This window comes from Pristis pectinata, chromosome 23 (assembly GCF_009764475.1).
Source record: "Pristis pectinata isolate sPriPec2 chromosome 23, sPriPec2.1.pri, whole genome shotgun sequence".
NCBI classification, from domain to species: domain Eukaryota; kingdom Metazoa; phylum Chordata; class Chondrichthyes; order Rhinopristiformes; family Pristidae; genus Pristis; species Pristis pectinata.
In genome coordinates, this window is record NC_067427.1 from 2,541,536 (window position 1) to 2,549,125 (window position 7,590).

Below are 7,590 nucleotides of genomic sequence, written 5' to 3' on the forward strand. Positions count from 1 at the left end.
GTGGTTTGCTCTTGCTTAGGGCTGGCAGAAACCCAATGGACCTTTGCACTGTAACCTTTCTGTACCTTTGTCGCTTGTGGCTCTTTGGAATTCCCTCCTCCTGAGGCTGCTGATTAGACAGGGGGAATGAGTACCGTGTAGGCTGAGCAGTGAATTGGGGTTGAAGCCAATGATCAGCTTTGCCATGATTTGATTGGATGGTGGAGCAGACTTGAGGGGCTGAATGGCCCTTTACTTCTGCTCTTACTCTAATCTTCCCCACAAAGGATGTTGATCTCTCTGTGAACATTGGAAGTGTGGGTAGAAGCAGGCAGCGGAGGGTTTGAACAAACCACAAGATGCTAGAGGAACTCAGCAGGCCAGGCAGCATCCGTGGAGAAAATCAGACGGTCAATGTTTCGGGTCAGGACCCTCCTGGCCTGCTGAGTTCATCCAGCATCTTGTTGTTTTATCATCTAGATTCCAGCATCTGCAGTCCTTTGTTTCTTGAGCAGAAGGTTTGCTGTGGTTCAAGCTGGTGGTTCACTACCACCTCTAGAGGGTGATTAAGGATGGGTTACAAAGGTTGGTCCTGCCAGCGATGCCCACTACCTGAAGTAAGTCAAAAGAAAGGTAAGTATGTTGATGCTTTCAATAAAGTTTGCCTTCTTGGAACAAAGAACTCCTCACCCAAGTTGAAGGTAAATCAACTGAAGATCAGGATCACCAAAGTCATGTACTGCGTTGAACAGAAAGGACCTGAAATCCAACTTAAAGCTCAAAAACTTATAGACCTATAGAATTTTATATGATTCTGACTGGATAACCAAAGTGCAAAATAAAAGATTCTTTTAAGATGAAGGGATTTGACCTTTTCCAACCTGATCATTTCAAACTCGTTTGAAGAAAATAGGATTTATTGGAAGGCAGAGGCGGAGAGGATATTCTGCTCCAGCATCCTGTAATTAGCGATTGTCTGCAAAACACAAGCAATATCTCAAGCTCTGGCACAGCATAGCTGCTGAACTGCTCTTCCTAAAGCATTTTAATACATATTGCAAATCACTAAACAAAGAACCTTTGGTGTCTCATGATATCTCTGACAGAATGTGCCCATGTGTAGCTGTATGTGAATCCATCTCAACTAGAAAAAAATTGTCAGTGCATTAAACTGCTATCCAAAGTATTTTGAGGTTAACTTACAACAGATTACTAGTTCTGTTATTGCAAATCATAAATCATGTTTTCTTCTGCTATACTAGAGTTTAATATTCCTTTATAGGCTGTTCTAATTGTTCTAACCCATTTATTTATCTACATAATATCTTCATTGAAATTGTACACATAGAAATCTAATGAAAACATCCTACCTAATGTGCCGAAATGGTGAATACTTTTTTTTTCCATTCCTGTAGTAGTAGGCTGGTGGTAATGGATTTCTGATTTTAATCTCAGAGTTTAATTTGCTAATTAGTCTAATTAGGGATTTATTCATTTAACATAATTTTCAAATGAGGGTTTGTCTAATAGGAGAGAGAAGGTAAAACAATAAAAGATTAATGAAGAAAGCTGAGTTCCTTACTCGATCCTGGTTGATCAACACACACTCCAGCAGCGGGGTCTGGGGTTCTCCGCTGCACAGGCTGCAGACACAGAGAAGTGAACCATCATTTTCCTGTCAACACTAAGAATGATACAAGGTGTTCTTGAGGCCCAAAAAGAAGTAGTAAGGGGTTGTCACTCTTTTAGAAAAGAAGAGCACAACATACAGAGCTAACTGAAAAAAGTAAACCGGATCAGCGGGTAGCAATACAGTGAGATTCTGGTAATCCAGCATCCAACTATTTGGAAATCCTGATGGTAAATTAAATTGGTAAATTGGTCTCTTATTGTCACATGTACTGAGGTACAGTGAAAAAGTTTTTTTGCATGCTATTCATACAGATCATCTCATTACATCAGTGCATTGAGGTAGTACAAGGGAAAACAATAACAGAATGCAGGGTAAAATGTTATAGTTACAGAAAGTGCAGTGCAGGCAGACAATAAGGTGCAAGGCCATAGCATTGTAGATTGTGAAGTTAAGACTCCATCTTATCATACTCGGACCATTCAATAGTCTTATGACAGCGGGATAGAAGCTGTCCTTGAGCCTGGTGGTACGTGCTTTCAGGCTGCCTGAAGGAAGGGAGGAGGAGAGAGAATGTCCGGGGGGGGGGGGGCCTTTGATTATGCTGGCTGCTTTACCGAGGCAGCAGGAGGTGTAGACAGTTCGGCATCTGGGATCACTCATTAGCCCAGAGTGTGAGATGGGGATATGGAGTGCACGCAGGGTCGGGGTCAGGGCTGGGGTGTGGACTGTTGGATGGGTGTGCAACTGGGGGTGGGGTTGGTACCCAGAACACCAGGGTTCAGGTACGTGGGTGGGTTGGTATTCAGAGCTGGGGACGGAAGTATCTGTATATTTCCCTCTCCCTGTAAACTCACCAAGTCACTCAAATTTATTGTACTGCTATCTGACATATAAAACAGTGAAACAGAAAGTGTATTTGGGGATTTATTGGAGTAACATTCTATGGTCTAGTAAATGAACTAGTCCAGCACCACCAAATTCTCAAGGTTGCGGGATTATGGGAGTTCTGCTGTATTCAGTGGGAGAAGGATGAATGTGTGAAGGATAGATCAGGAATGAAGGAGACACAATAGGATATAATTTGTGGAAATGTGTAAATCCTACAGGATATCATTGGTGGGTTTTTGGCAAGGCACTGTGTCTGTGTGTCGGTGTGTGTGTCAGTGTCTGTGTATGTGTGTGTGTTTATGTGTCAGTGTGTGTGTGTCTGTCTGTGTGTGTTTGTGTGTTAGTGCGTGTGCCCGTGTTGTCTGTCTGTGTGTATGTGTCTGTGTGTGTCAGTGTGTCTGTGTGTGTGTGTGTGTGTGTGTGTGTGTGTCAGTATGTGTGTGTGTGTGTCTGTGCCTGCCTGTCTGTGTATGTGTGTGTGTGTGGATGAAGGTTTCTGCTGACAAACTTTAGGGAAGAACCCAGTAAGACTGACTCAGGTCCTGCAGTCTGCTCCTCATGGTCACCGACATCAGAATCGGTGGATTAGTCAAATTCCCATCGTACTGAAAGAAAAGGTGAACCTCAACTAGTTTTAATCAGTGTGCTGAAAATGACCTGCTTTTACTTTGATGAGGAGAGAGATGTACCAACCTGTACACAGTGCAGAGGCTGGACCACTGGTATCCCTGTGCTCCCAGACCTGGCCAGCACTGATTGAAACCATTATCTCAGAGACTGTGCCGGCTGGGCCTGTATTCTCTACACTTTGGAAGGAGAGGCGATCCAACTGAAGCTTACGAAATCCTTACTGTGCTGGACAGCTGGATGAAGAGAGGATGTTTCCCTTGGCTGAGGAGTCTATGAGCAGGATTACAGTCTCCGAATAAGGGGTAGGAGTGGGATGAGGAAAAAATCTTCACACATAGGGTGGTGAACCTTTGGAATTCTCTGCCCGAAGGTCTGCTGAAGCTCAGTCACTGAGTTCATGCAAAACACAAATCAACAGCTTTCCATAATCAAGAGGTGTGGGGACAGGGCAGGGGAGTGGTGTTGAAGTAGGTGATTAGCCATGATCTTGAAGAACAGGGAGCAGGCTCAAAGGGCCAGATGGTCTCCCATGCTCCTGGCATTTATATTCTCATAAGGGTGCGTTTTGTGAAGTGTTAAAAATTTAGCAGATGGGAAATAAACATCTATATATGTGGTATATGGCAAACATTGTGATAGTTATCACCCTTATTATTCAACAGAAGTTTAATGATGTGATTGTCCTTGTTTACTATGGTTTCTATAATACATGTTCATAATGCATTCAACGTTAGACCTAACACTCCATAAGATGGATTACAGATGAGCCAGCAATCAATATTAAGAAAGTCACTATTTAGTTAATGGATTAAAAGCAATAGTGAGCTTTTTAATGTAAGTGTTTGTTTCCCATTTATTAAAAGTCTGAAGAACAAGACCAGTGCATAAACACGCTGGGAGTTTGGGTTTAACACAGTAAGAAGTCGGTACATTAATTACATAAGAACTTTGGTAATGGGAGCAGGCATAGACCCCTGGAGACTGCTGCACCGTTCAACACGTCATAGCTGATCTTCTGTACCATCACCACGTCCCTGCCCTGTCTCCATATGCCCGGGTTCTATCGATCTCTGTTTTGAATGAGGTTCCATAGCCCTCCAAGATAGAGAATTCCAAACATCTTCCACCCTCTGAATGAAGACATTTCACCCCAGCTCAGTTCTACATGGCGAACTTCATGTTTACAGACTGTGACCTCTTGTTCTGGACTCCTCAGTCGTGATCTCCTCACTCCATCTACACTGTTCAGACCTCCATTCGAAACACAGACCAGTACAGCACAGTATCAGGCCCTTCGGCCCACCATGCCTGTGCTGACCATGATGCCAATCTAACTAATCCCATCTGCCTTCACATGGTCCATGTCCCTCCATCCCCTGCCTGTTCATGTGTCTGTCTAAATGCCTCTTAAACATTGCTGTCATATCTGCCTCCACCACCTCCCCTGACAGCCCGTTCCGGGGACCCACCACTCTCTGTGTAAAAAAACCTGGCCTGCACATCTCCTTTGAACTTTCTGCCTCTCACCTTAAACCTATGCCCAATAGTATTTGACATTTGGCAATGTTACATTTGGTCCCCTTGGCTCAATCATTGGTAAAGGTGGGGAAAGGGGTGCCAACCCCAAGAGTATCCCTCGAGTCACAGCCCGTCGACCCCAGAAGGAGCCCAAAATCCTAATCTTTGTTTTATCTCTTAGTCCACGCTAGCATATTTATGCCAGTTCTGTGTGCTCTAACCCTGGACATCAGCTTCTTGTGTAAGAATCTGAAAATCTAAGTACATCACATCCACTGGTCCCCCCTCGTCGAAAGGATTCACCCTCAAAGAAGTTCAGTGGATTTATCAAACATGATTTCCCTTTCGTAACTCATATTGAATCTGCTCAATCATGTTATTATTTACTGAGTGTCTTGAGATCAACTTCTTTGTAATAATTGTCCCAACTGTGACATCAGGTGGTGTTGCATAGATTCCAATCCCTGTCAGTTCTGACCCCTGTGTCATTGAAGGTGCAAGGTAAAGTAACCAAAGTAACAAGTAATTCATTGTTTAAACTCGCTACCTTATTCCTAGGGTGAATAATTTAGACTGTTTCTATTCCTCTAATGTCAACAGAGTGGTCAGTTCTCTGTACACGTCCCAGACTAACAGCAATGCACCAGAAACCGCAATTCCAAAATTCATTTTTGTATCTACACCGAGTGCCACTGTGTGGAGTCATTCTGGGGAAGACAAAGGTATTGACCATACTTGGGGCATAAGGATGTGTCCTCAGCAGAGGCCCCTCTCCAGGTGAAGTTGTACCAGCACAGACCAGTGGTGAGTTCCTTCCCCTTTGCTGAATGATCCTTTTACACCGACAGTGTAACACACGCTGTCCACTGTCCGCAATGTACCAGACAGTGAAGTGGGCAGTGGTACAGATGTGGTGGGTTCCCACCGAATTGAATCCCTGGCGACAATGTGGCAGTTAATTGGGTGGATTCTTCTGTAGGATAGTCTCCTCTCCTTCCTTTGGGAAGTCCTTCCAGACACCGGATTATCACGGAGACACAAAGAGACTGCAGACGCCGAAATCTGAGGCAACAAACGATCTGCTGGAGGAACTCGGCAGGTCGAGCAGCAGCTGTGGGGGGAGAGGAATTGTCGGTGTTTCAGCTCCTGATGCTGGACTTCTCCAGCGGATTGTTTGCTGCCCTGGACTACCATCGTGTACGTGTGAGCTGGGCTGTCCAACTGCAGGACAGTTCGGCCCAATCCTGAGAGACCCACAGTCCGGACAAGCCTGCCTGGTTTCTCAGGTGTCCTGGGTTCAGGCAGGTGATCTCAGAGCCATGAACAGTCAAACGGACAGTTCAGTGTTTCACTTGTCACCCCAGCCCTGTCACCGGCTGTGAGACACCCTGCCACTGGTTGTGAGACACCCTGTCACCAGCTGTGAGACACCCTGCCACCGGCTGTGAGACACCGTCACTGGCTGTGAGACATCCTGCCACCAAATAAACCCGAACTTGGAAAGTGATGTGAATTATTGGAAAATACCCAACTGGGCAATGAAATATGGTACAAAGTCAAAGTTAAAGTCAAAGTCGAGTTTACTGTCACATGCACAAGTCCATGTGTGCACAGGTGCAATGAAAAACTTACTTGCAGCAGCATCACAGGCACATAGCATCAGATACACAACATTCACAAGAAAAACATAAATTAAACATAAATTATACACAATTTTTACAAGAAAGAACGCAATTAGAACAAAAAACAAAGTCTATTTTAGTGCAAAGTGATCAAAGTGGTCACAGTGTTGCTATACTGAGGCAGTGATTAAGATAAGATAAGATATCTTTATTAGTCACATGTACATCGAAACACACAGTGAAATGCATCTTTTGCGTAGAGTGTTCTGGGGGCAGCCCGCAAGTGTCGCCACGCTTCCGGCGCCAACACAGCATGCCCACAACTTCCTAACCTCTACGTCCTTGGAATGTGGGAGGAAACCGGAGCACCCAGAGGAAACCCTCGCAGACACGGGGAGAACGTACAAACTCCTTACAGACAGTGGCAGGAATTGAACCCGGGTCGCTGGCGCTGTAATAACGTTACGCTAACCGCTACAGGTTGTGCCGGTTGGTTCAAGAACCGAATGGTTGAAGGGAAGTAGCTGTTCCTGAACCTGGTGGTGTGGGACTTCAGGCTTCTGTACCTCCTGCCCGATGGCAACTGCCCAGATGGCATGGCCCAGATGGTGGGGATCTTCGATGATGGATGTTGCCTTCTTGAGGCAGCGCCTCCTGTAGATACTCCCGATGGTGGGGAGGGATGTGCCCGTGATGTATTGAGCAGCGTCCACTACTCTCTGCAGCTTCTTACATTCCTGCGCGTTCCCATTGCCATTTAACAGCGCCGGCTGTGAAATTCAACCCAATGGGCTGGTGCAGGCCTCTTCCTCGGCGAGGGAGAGATGTGTGGGGAGGGGTGCTGGGTTTGCTCAAAGGGAGCCTGCCTCCGGCGAAGTTCGAACTCAGCTGCACGGAGAAGCGACGGGACCCGGCTCGGTTCACCATTGCGACAGTGACTGGGGGAGTGGATAATGTCAGGTCCCTGACAGGAGGGTGCCTGTGGAGGGTCCCAGGGGCGTGGGGAGGATGGGATAGGAGGAACCGGCCGTTTCAATAATCTGACCGAATGTGTCTCCGACACTCTGAGGGGGCGGCAGCGAACGGGACCACTGGTGTCGCTCATCGGAGGTATAGAACTGTTGCAACGCAAGCGGGCGTTCGGCCCGTCGGGTCTATACTGCCTCCTGGTCAGACCCATTCCCCATTCCTTCGCCCACGGCCCAGCTAGTGTTCTCCCCTCCCATTCCCTTCTGAGAAGCCCTGATCGGCTCTGCCCCCTCCTCCCTTTGGGATCCGGACCCCCAACCCCTCCTCCGTGGGTTTACTTCACGTTCCCCG